Here is a 12,093-nt window from a genome sequence, read left to right as displayed (position 1 = left end):
AGGAAACCACATCAAAACTGACAAGCAGGTCGTCTGGGGACAGGGCAATCCCCTTGATTGTTGATACCAGGTCAGTAGAGTTTAGTACTGCAGAGGTGGTTTTTCCAGTGAAAGGCCGTAGGATTTCGGACAAAAAACGAGCCAGTTTGTAAGTCGGGGAGTTGATAGTAGAGACAATGGGACGAAGAGGTGTATCTTCTTTATGTATCTTTGGCAAGCCGTACAATCTTGGTGGCCTGGCTGCAGAAGGTTTCAACGAGAACTGTTTGGTCTGATCAATTAATGCGGTTGAAGCAGAAATGATGTTGTTGGTTTTGGAGACGAGGCTGTTGGTGGGGTCTCTTTTTATTTTTGTATAGCTGCCATCGGTGAGTAGTTCTTGAATTTTGTTGTTGTATTCTATTTTGTCCATGATGACAGTGGCATTGCCTTTGTCGGCTGAGAGGATCGTGTCTTGTCTCTCTCTCAAAATTTCACACTTAACTTCTAATTTAGCAATCTTTGGAAGAACGTAATCAACCAGGATATGCGTTAATTGTGTGTTGACCGACTCTCTGTGTTGCATTGCATTATATTTCAAAATTTTACTAAGTTTGTTTATTTTAAGTGTGGTTTCTCTCTCTCTCTCTGTGTCCTTGTGTTGTCGCTCTAGTATTTCCTGCAGTCACGAAAGCTCCAAATCTCTCATTGACATGCTAATTTATCTACCCCCCTCTCTCTCTCTGCCTCCCTCTCTCTCTCTATTTAAGGCCTCGACACCGAGGCATTGTTTCTCTGTTGTGCCTATGTGTGTCTCTCTCTCTGTGTCTTTGTGTTATCTCTCTCTGCTTAAGTGTCTGTCTCTGTGTCTTCGTGTCTGTGTGTTGTCTTTTATACAGGTGTAATGCGAGCGTAATTGGCCAGGCCGGATGTGACGATCCGCGAGGGAGGAGTCAGGGTCACGTGGGAGAGGGAGGAGTCAGGGTCACGTGGGCGAGGGGTTATAGGGAGGAGACCGGAAGACATCTGGGGGAGTCGAGGGATTGAAGAGGGAGACCACGTTGGGTGGCCGCCGTGCCTCAGCCTGGTGGCTGAGGGGCTCATCGGACGGCGCCAGCCAGCGGGGTGAGGAGAGAGCAGAGTGCGCGGGACGCACAGGGCGTGCAGGGGTTGCACGGAGCAGCCGAGTAGCTGCAGAGCTAGCGGAGGCTAGCACAGGGCGTGCGAGGTTGCACGGAGCAGCCGAGTAGCTGCAGAACTAGCGGAGGCTAGCAGAGGGTGCGAGGTTGCACAGGCAGCAGAGTAGCTGCATAGCGGAGCAGCAGTGGGGCTGCATAGGGAGCAGCAGGGTAGCTGCAGAGTGCGCGGGGCGCAAGGAGAGACGACGCTGGGCCGAGGAGGAGGCCAGCGGGGTGAGCGGAAGACGAACACAAATAAAGGACCGACGGAGATCAACATCGTGTGACGGAGTCCTTTATTACACAGGTAACAAGCTGAGATTAGGAGCACTCCCTTTAAGAGTGTGCTCCTAATCTCAGCTCGTTACCTATATAAAAGACACCTGGGAGCCAGAAATCTTTCTGATTGAGAGGGGGTCAAATACTTATTTCCCTCATTAAAATGCAAATCAATTTATAACATTTTTGACATGCGTTTTTCTGGATATTTTTGTTGTTATTCTGTCTCTCACTGTTCAAATAAACCTACCATTAAAATTATAGACTGATCATTTCTTTGTCAGTGGGCAAACGTACAAAATCAGCAGGGGATCAAATACTTTTTTCCCTCACTGTAGAGTGTGGATTTCTGTATCAGTCAATGGGTCACTGTAGGAGTATGTGGGCCTCTGTATGAGTCTGTGGGTCTCGATATAAATCTGTGGGTCTCGATGTGAGTCTGGGTGTGTATGGTTGTTGTATCTATGCCCTGTTTTCCGTTATTAATATTAAGAATAATTTAAAAAAAAATTGTTTTTTTTTTATCTATATATATTTTGTTTAATTAAACAATGAAAACAACTCACTTCTCCTCACAAGCACACCAGGAATCTATGAACATGGAGGGCCATTAAAACGATAAGAATTCGGTCATAGAGAGGTCATAGACATCCAGATGGACAAAAAGATCGATGGACTAACCTCCCAAGACATCTGGAGATGTACAGATAAGGTGCAGAGTAAAGGACAATAACGGTTGCAACTCGCGTTTTTCTTAACGTTTTCCTTACCGGAAAGTAGAAACTTAACAAAAAGGATTAACCGACAAACAATAGGGGCTTTTTATTAGTAATTCCCTTATATTACCCGTATTCACCGCATACATATTATTTAGAATTATATGTTTCCTATCTACATGACCTTCCTAAAAACTAAAGAGTACGAATTCCAGAATGCTTAAGTGGAAACATAGTTACACTTAACCTCAGGATATTAAAAAATAACTCAGAATAAAACACCAATCTCTGGAGAACTAAAATTGGCAAAACCCTCAAAATAATGATGTAACGAGGATCATTACGAATATTCATTAAACATAGACGAATAATTACCACGATACTAAGACCGAAGGAATCCATAAGAAATCTCAAGAATAAATGTAACACACAGGACCACATAAATGTATTGCAAAAATCTCCTCGACCACCTTTGTCTCCAACGGTCCGGCACAAACAGATGGCCCATGAATGCTTGGGGGGTTAGGAAAGGTCGCGAGGAGGGGTCGCCGGGGGTGTCTGGTTCTTCTCGCTCGTTTTTGTTGTTTTGTTTCCCGCTCGCAAGGAATGCGCAGAGAGGGGAGTCATGTTTTGAGTTAAGCACAAGCGCACATAGCAAATGACCAGTCTGTCCGAGTCGCGCTCAGTCTTGCAACTCGGCTTGCGACGCGGCGTTGCGACGGGGCTCGCAAGGGAGCTGTGGCAGTCGTGCCTCGAGGAGAGATGGGACGACGAGACATCGTTAAGGTGACAGCCTGAGTGCAGTCTGTCTGAGACGCGCTCAGTCTTGCAACTCGGCTTGCGACGCAGCGTTGCGACGGGGCTCGCAAGGGAGCTGTGGCAGTCGTGCCTCGAGGAGAGATGGGACGACGAGACATCGTTAAGGTGACAGCCTGAGTGCAGTCTGTCCGAGTCGCGCTCAGTCTTGCAACTTGGCTTGCGACGCGGCGTTGCGACGGGGCTCGCAAGGGAGCTGGGGCAGATCGTGCCTCGAGGGAGATGGAACGAGGAGGGGTCGTTCGAGTCGCAGAAGTCTGAATTCAACCTGGGTCGATGCTGGGTTTCAGCCGTGCTCCGGCTGGCGGAGCGTCGTGAGGGAGCAAACACCGATGCCGATAGCAGGTGTCGCTTCTCGCAGAACGAAGTTAAGTGCGAGTGAAGCTGGCAGCTGCACGAACAAAGGAAGCACGGAGACGAGAGAGTGACGAGTGACGACAAGCAATCAACCTGTAAAAGGGCGGAAATCGCCAAGCGTCGACCAAGCGAGCATCGCAAAGGACGAGCAGCAGCGGATGGGCAACAAGAGCCATCATTCATCGCCAGAGCGCTCCAAGCCAGTGAGCGCGCACAGCCGCGTTGTTCAGAGCTCGAGCCAACACCGCCTGAAGGGCGAGTGTCCGTGTGAAGTTGGCAGCGATCAAGGAGAGAGCGACAGCAGCAGCACGTCCCACGTCGGCGAGCGTCGTGCCGACGCCACTCATCTAGCAGTAGAGAGAGAGAGAGCGCACGAGCAGCACGACTCGGGCGTCACCGAGCGTCGTGCCGACTCGTGGAGGAGCGGCGCGTTATACGACGACGGAATCATCGCGCACCACGACGGCGAGCATCGTGCCAACGCCGCTCAATCGAGCAGTGGAGAAAGGGAGAGAGCACGGCTCGCTGCGGCCACACCCAAGCCAGAGAGAACCTGGCCGCTGTTTGTATATTCCCTCCCACACCACACAAGCTAACGACACAACTCCCGGCTCTAAGAAAATCTAATTCATTTTAAAAGGGGACAACACACAAAACACGCACACGAATAAGACTTTCAAAAGTTATCTTTGTGTTTCAAAAAGGGTTGCCATTTCAAGGTGGTGCGTTCACTACCAACTGATCGTGCAAAGCAGTTGCTGCCGTCGAGTTACATGAATAAGGAATGTTTTAGTCATTCATTTTCGTTAATTGCATAATCTTGCCCATGAATTTATTGACGTATACTTGCTTTTGCATACTAGAGTGTCATGTGTTTGTTTAGAATTAAAATTGCTTAACACCAAGTCTCGAGTGCTTCTTTCCAAGTCCATGCAAAACTGTCTTATTCCTGAGAACTGTAGCCTGTGATGAGATATGAAACTGGAGACCTAAAATAACATAACACACACTAAGATAATCGGTAAATGTTTAATCAATGATAATTGTGTTATCACGATTGATATAGCTCTGGATAAACGAAACTAAACTTAATTATCATAACTGCTCACATTAACATAATCGCAAGCATCCGCATAAATTACTACGAGTATCTCCGTGATTATCATAATTTATGCATATATTTACACACATTATCATAATTAATGCATGTAATTACACACACAATTCATGCGATTTGCGCATTTTTCGGAAAATTATTAAATTTTATTATTTTTATCAAAATTTCATAACCCAACACATACAACATGGTGAATCTATGGGTTACTGTATGCGGAGGCACCACGTACAGTGTGCGGTGGATGGCAGCCGCTGGGCGGTCACATGGTATAAAGGAGCTCTCAGGAGCCTTCGGGAAAGAGCTAGAGAGATCTAGAAGGTGGGCGGGGCGAGAGGCGGAGCCAGCCCCAGCCCCGTGAGGGGCTCGGGGTTTTCGGGTTGCTGGTGATGAAGATCTACGTCGGGTTGAAGAAGCCTCTAGCCACGCGGTCTGGGACCCAGCTTGTGGTCTGGACCGGGATAGCGAATCGTGTTTAGTTCTGCCGTAGCGTGGTTAGATGGGCGTTCAACACCCAAGTGTAGGCTATGTTATGTTGTGTGTTGAGTTGGTGAAATAAATAGTGTTGCTCCTAAGATAACGTCTGCGACTCAGTTGGACTCACTACACATATACAGATAGTCCACGAGTTATGATGGTCCGACTTATGATATTTCGATCTTACGATGGCGATAGCAATACGACAAAATTGTAAAATATTTTAAATTTCGCGCGGCAGGCAAACGCAGCAGCGTACGAGGTACGATACTGTACGTTGGGACGCTGCCGGGATGTATGCATCTCCCACCTTGTGTGATGCCTCACTCTCACCAGCGGTCGACGGAGTTAAGTTGTCTCAGTGTTAGCACGTGTATTTTTAGCATGTTAAAAGTTTTTATAGTAGATAGGTTTGTTTCCTGAAAAAACGTTCTATTAAATTTCAGTTCATATAGGTAGGCTAAGAATTTACCTTGTTTATTTTTACTTTACATTTTACCGTGCAATACAGTATTGTAATTAATAAATACATACAGAGTATAGTTTATACAGTGAGGTACTGTAAATTGCTTTGTTTTGCTAAATTATCACCATTCTTTAAGACTCCTGGGTAGGCTAGGCCATCTTCGTCGTAACGCATCTGTAATGGGTTCTGGAGACACTTGTAGAGGTAACTTCTTTATTACAATACAACATTCCAAAAGTCCTGATACTCTGTTACAGCCTAGGTACACAGCCTAGGTACACAGCCTAGATACACTACTCTGGCTACGCTCTGGGGTCCTCCGGCTACAATTACCCTAGGGGAGGCTACCTGACCCGACCCAGCCAAGGTGCGGGTCTGGACTCTGGCTTCCTCGGAACTCGCCCTTACAAAGACGTAGAGCCGGGAGTCCCAGAGTCCCACCACTGGCCCTCACAGCGTCCCGGCCCTTACAAGGACAAGCGGGACGAGGGGCTCCAGGGTCCTAAGCTGGCTGGCTGGCGGGTCTTGGGTCTTGAGCTGCGACTGGTCCCGATCGGCCAGGGAGCTGCCCTTTAATGCCTCGTCCCCAACGAGGGGTGGGGTTGTGTGCACCCCCAGATATCCCACAGAGCACACACAGCCCCCCCGTTGGTGGCGCCAAGGGGCTTAACTGTCTGGGGTGCCTGGGATCCTAGCGCCTGGCGCCGAGGGCTTATCTACCTAGGATCTCAGAGCCCCCAGCAGCCCCTCCCCTCTTATGGCACTACACATCTCCATCGTAAGTAGAGGACTACCTGTATATGTATCACTGTGGGTCTCTCTGGGTCTCTAAGTAATGTTGGTGACCCCAGGCCATTCTTACAAACTAGACTCTCTGCTAGCCTCTTGAATTCTCACGAGGTGAACCAAAATAAACTTGAAACTATGGTCCACTCTATGCCAGTCACTGGTGATGGGTATTAGACCACAAGATCACTATACTTCAGAAGCTAGTCCGACCAGTGCTCGCCAAGCTTCATTGATTTCCGGTTGCCAAACGAATATATTATAGGTCGCACTCATTACACACACAAACTGCTTGCTACAAATGAACCACAATACCTTGCTGATCTCATCAAGGAGCATAAACCATTGTAGTGGCATCGCTGGATGTCAACAGGCTGTGGGTGCAGTACTGGCTTTAGAGGGGCACGGTGTGCGGTATAGCGACATCGCCGGATACCACAATGATGTGGGTGTAGTACGAGCCCTAGAGGGGCCCGGTGTGTGCTGAATAATAGAGCTAGATGGCACCACGCTTTAAGTGCAGTGCCGACCCAACAGGACACGGTGTGTGGGTGCCGGCCGAAGGATGAGGTTCTGTGAGGCCATGGCATTCTGGTTGACCCGGGAGGACACGTGACCAGTTAAGTTGACAAAGGGGCCCCAAGAGGGGGATAGGGGGGGGGTCACGTGATTGGGACCCAGATCCTTCCCGAGGATTCTGGAAGGTGGACGTGGCCAAGGGCGGAGCCGGCCATGCCACAGAGAATATAAGCCGGGTCCCGAGAGGGACCAGGGTTGTTGTTCATCCTGGAAGAAACGCTTCGTCTACGTTCTCCGTTAAATGAGTCTCCAACACGTGGACCCGGGCCGAAGTCATTGGTCCCAGTCCATAGTAGCAGTTACGTTGTAACTAGTGTAGTTAGCCTAGTGATCACCACCATAGGTTGTTATTCTGTTAAGGGGAAGTTACCCCGTTTGTTGGAACTGAATAAATGTGTTGCCTCCAAGTCTACGTCTGCAACTCAGTTGAACCCATTACACCATCACACGATCTCCGGTCACCCACGCAGCAGCGGCTTTTGGCGAACCATCAAATAAACACGGTCACCTTGCGCTTTCAGATGTGTCTGGAACGCTCTTTCAATATTCGGAAACGACTGGCGCGATGAACTTTTAAATCATATAGATTTAAAACGAATTTCTTTCAAAGTGCTTTTGTGTTTAGTTTGTTGCCCTTCCCCCGCACCTTCGATTAACACGGTTGGATACGTACGGTGCGAAAGTTCAACGTACACACATACAGAACCCAGTTAAATCCCAGGTACAGCTGGAACCTGAAATCCAATTCAGGCCTCCGTGGTGCTGGCTCAGTGTCTCTAATACGTTTACTATGAACCTTCTTAGAGAGAGACGGGCGATACCCAGACTTAGGACTCAAACGCATTAATTCCCACCTGAGCTCACCTGTGATCCGGGCATGTTCAGTATTGCTTCAGTAAAAACGATGAACACAAGTCCAGTTCCTGACGCTGCCTAGGTACACACACACACACAGGCAGACAAAGGTCTCAGATATAGCTTTGAATTGACTGCAGAGGCAAGTGCTTTTAGCGAGTTGCGAAGATGAAGGCTGGCATGACACACAAAGGGTGTGTGGCCAGCACCACATCTGGCCACACAGCACTTTCTATGAGAGTCTGTGAGTCTCCACGAGAGTCTGTAAGTCTATCATAATTTACACTTATAGATTACATTGAAGCTGGAGGTCACAAGTGTACAAAAAAAACATGCAGGCTTATACCAATTAATTACAACCCCAACATGAATTATTCACATAGGATGAAAAGGCCTTAAAATGTATGGCTTTGATTATAATAACGCGAGGAACTCAGCACAGTGAATGTCCAATGGAAGTGAATTTGACAACCTAGAGGCGACAGCAGGAAAAGAGCTGCCACCCATCGTCCTACAGAGACGTGACCTCGGGATGAGGAACTACAGACCAGCGATAAGGCAGCAGCAGGTGCCACGCCAGTGTGGGGAGCCGGCGCTACCAACAATGTATGTTCAACTTCTTTCGTACTGTACGCAGCCAATGGTGCTAATCAGAGGTGCAGGGGAAGGACAATAAGCTCAACACAAAAAGCGTTTCTAAAGAAATACATTTGTAAATCTAGATGATTTAAAAGTGCACAGTTCCCAGTGGCTTCCTAAATTCAGAAGAGTATTCCAGACGGCAGCTGAAAGCATAATGCCAAATTGCTGCGTAAAACGAATTTGCATTAAGCGGGCAGTAATTTTGCTGTCAGGAATAACGGTGAAGGTGGAGGTGCCGTTCCATCCCGGAATTTTATGATAGTTTTAATTTGACTACAGTCCACTGCTTTACGTGCTTATTATGTTTTTATGTGTTGTATTTAGATAAACAGTTGTAAAGAAATTAGTTTTCAGTCTAAATGAGGGTGATGGTGTACTGGCACAGGAAGGAATTGAGGGAGCCTCATTTAAACCACCAATTTATCAGTCGTACGGCATGAACTTTAAATAAAATAATTAGAGGAGGAACCTCTTGTGTTGAAATTAAGAGATTGATTTAGAACGTTGTGCAGAAAAGCACATGTGTTGTTATATTCAATGCACGTGCTTAGGCATGTGCTTACGGAAGTCCATCAAAACAAACCCCTGCCTCCTCGTGGTGCTGGACGGGCAATGATGTCGCTTACCGCAGCTTTCACTTGGAGGTTCGGAGAGCCGTGAGGCGCTGCAAGGATGGGTGGTAGTCGCGGGTTGCTAAGGAGATGGAGTCTGCCTCAATGGCCCGCGATTCCAAATCGCTTTTTAATTTCATAAAAAGTAACTTGTAGCGCCACACCTATTACCATCATTTTAGGGGAAAGAAGGGTGATCCAATCTCCGACCCCCAGGAACCAGTTTGCAGATTTGCTGAGCATTTTTGTGAGGTCCTGGAAGAGGGGACATCCCTCAGCCAGATAACAACGTGGGACAAAGTGGGGATGACCCTGCCGGGGCTGCGGTGCCTCAAATATTGGAAGAAGTCACCCCCTGTGAGTGGCTGGCTGAGGTGCCATCTGTTGAGGAAGTACTGCAGGCGAACCAGAGTCTGAGCCCAGGAAAGGCACCGGGCAGAGATGATCTCCCAAGCGAAATGCTGAGGGAGGGTGGCGTTTGTGCACAGACTGCCCTACATGACATCATAACAACAGTCTGGACCACTGGACGGGTTCCGCAGGACTGGAAGGATGCCCTGGTGGTCCCCCTCTTTAAAAAGGGGGACCGCACAGACTGTAACAACTACAGGGGCATCTCACTCCTCAGTGTGCCAGGAAAGGTCCTGGCAAGGATTATTCAACATCGCTTTGCTAGGCACGCTGAGGAGAGGCTTGCAGAGCCCCAATGCGGTTTCAGGAAATGGCGGTCCTGCACAGATGCCATATTTTCTGTCCGTTTGCTACAGTAGAGGTGTAGGGAATTCCAACAAGACCTACATCTCTGCTTTATTGACCTGGTCAAGGCCTATGATATCATCAGTAGGCCTGGGCTCTGGGTTGTTGTTCGTACTTTCAGAGTCCCTGACCCTCTGCTCACGATCATTAAGGACCTTCATGATGGTGAGCGGGCCCGGGTAAAACTACGTGGCCGGGAGTTGGAGTCATTCCCTGTACACCTTGGTGTGCGACAGGGATGTCCTTTGGCTCCAACATTATTTAACATCTATTTCGACCACGTAGTTCGTGAAGCCTTTGAATGGCTGTACCCGAGGAATTTCCATCTGGTACAGATACAATGGGAGGCTGATCGATGCCCAGGTGCGGTCAAGGCATGGCTCCCTATTGCTCAACCATATTATGTATGCCGATGATCTGGTAATTGCTGCTCACTCAGAGGAGGAGTTGGAGGTGCTCCTGCTGAACCTGGAGCTTGTCACTCAGAGGTGGGGCCTTACCATCAGCCCCACCAAAACTAAGCACCTGCCTGGGTATTTTGTACCATCGGAAACTCTGCCCCCACAACTCCCAATTGGTGATAGGGCAGTTGTGGAGAGAGTGGAGAGATTCCCATACCTATGTAGTGTGCTCATGACCGACTCCGGTTTAATTGCAGAGGTCTCACTCCGAATCAGTCGAGCGGCATTATTTTTTCATCAGTTGCGTAACGCTGTGTGGAAGCTATCTCGTCTGTCGCTCCGCACGAAGCTTCAGGTCTTCTCGGCCACAGTTATTCCCTCCCTTCTCTACGCTTGTGAAACGTAGACCCCCCCTAATGGAACATCTTCGCTGGTTATAAACATTTCGGCTGGCCTGCCTACAATCCATCCTGGGTTTAACCAGGCTGGATTGCGTGAGGAGCTCACAAATCCTTGAAAGATCTGAACAAAAGTCCCATCGGCTGAGCTCCTCCGGCAGTCAAGGCTGCGTTGGCTGGGCCATGTAGCCCGCATGTCCAGCCACTGCATGCCTAAACAGCTTTTGTTCGGCCGGATCGAGGGGGCTAAACGTGCACAGCACGGGCTAGAGAAGAGATGGAGTGATGTGGTACAGGAGGATATGGAGCTGAGTGGACTTGCCAATGACTGGTACCAGCGGTGTCAAGATTGGCTTCTGTGGAGGAGGCTCGTGAAGGACGCTACTGAGCAGTTGGAGGCTGTCGCCCTCCAACAACAACGGAGGGCGGAGGAGCGACGCTCACAACAATGAGCGGAGCGCCGGGTGGCTAAAGCACAGCAATTTGGCACAGTAGGGGGCACAGATGGTGCATCAGCCAGTCGTCTCAGTCAGTTGACCCGTGGCAGCTGGGTCTGCCCCGTGATCTCCTGCCAGCGGCGTTCGACACTTCACGTGGCCTCAAGGTGCACATAGCCTGGCACAACTGTCGTGGTTGTTGTTGGTTGTTGTTTATGGAACGTGCCAAACCAGCCCAACATTCATAAAGAAACTCCTCCCATACAATTGAGATGTCAGGAAAGACCACAGTATAATAAGGTTGCATTACAAAGTCGCACTCATTACACACAAAGTGCTTGAAACAAATGAACCGGAATACCTTGCTGATCTCAAGGAGCATAAACCAACACGTGAACTCTGGTCATCCTCGCAGAGGGTTTTGGCTAACTATCGAACCAAGACGGGCACCGCATCATGCGCTTCTGCGGCCGTCTGGAATGCTCTTCCTTCCGATATTAGGAAGCCACTGGAGATATGCACTTTTAAATAATCTGGATTGAAAACTTAGTTTTTTAGAACTGCTTTTTCTGTTAAGTTTGTTGTCCTTCCCCCACACCTCCAATTAACACAGTTGGCTATACGATAAAAGTTACAATATACTCACACGTGTAAGGTAACCAACTACCAGTATTTCTGTTCAACATCCAGCTACCAGTGGAGCAATAAGCTGAGCACAGAGAAGATACACTACCTGGTTGAGGTTCTGCTGCAGGTTGCACGTCAGTATGCCGAGCGAGTGGACACGCTGAGGCCACGTGGAGTTGAGGGAGGCGAGGGCAACGTGGTAGGAGTCTCGCGTCACATTCCCCTCAGCCAGGTCAAACTCGTTGGTCAGCTTGAGGATGTTTCTGCCATGGACAAGATAAAAGATTGGCACAAAACTAAAAAGAGCACTAAAAAAATACCAGTGACGGTAATCCCTCATCTCCTGAAAACCGCCGTAGTTGGCAAAACTGCGCAGTTGGCGATACTCAACCCCGATGTGGGAAACGGGGGTGAGGGCAACCGTGGCCGTGGATGCACTCGTCAAAGCCTCACTAAGTTGCCTCACTAAACACACGTAAAATACACAATGACATAATAAAAAAAAAACATTATTAAAAACAATAAAATAATGTTCTTTACCTTTAAAACTGACGTGATGATGACATTGATGAGGATGAGGTACTGGGGAGGTTCTAATGGTAGACTCGTTAAGACCCTG

At 48.5% G+C, this 12,093-nt stretch overlaps 1 pseudogene; it reads right to left on the bottom strand.

Annotated features, from left to right (window-relative positions):
• The window catches only part of LOC144944355 (sodium-dependent neutral amino acid transporter B(0)AT1-like), a 165,940-nt pseudogene that overhangs the window by 9,095 nt on the left and 144,752 nt on the right, over positions 1-12,093 (bottom strand).

The sequence above is a fragment of the Lampetra fluviatilis genome, chromosome 2 (assembly GCF_964198595.1).
Source record: "Lampetra fluviatilis chromosome 2, kcLamFluv1.1, whole genome shotgun sequence".
In the NCBI taxonomy this organism is placed as follows: domain Eukaryota; kingdom Metazoa; phylum Chordata; class Hyperoartia; order Petromyzontiformes; family Petromyzontidae; genus Lampetra; species Lampetra fluviatilis.
This window is presented reverse-complemented; position numbering and strand designations above follow the sequence as displayed.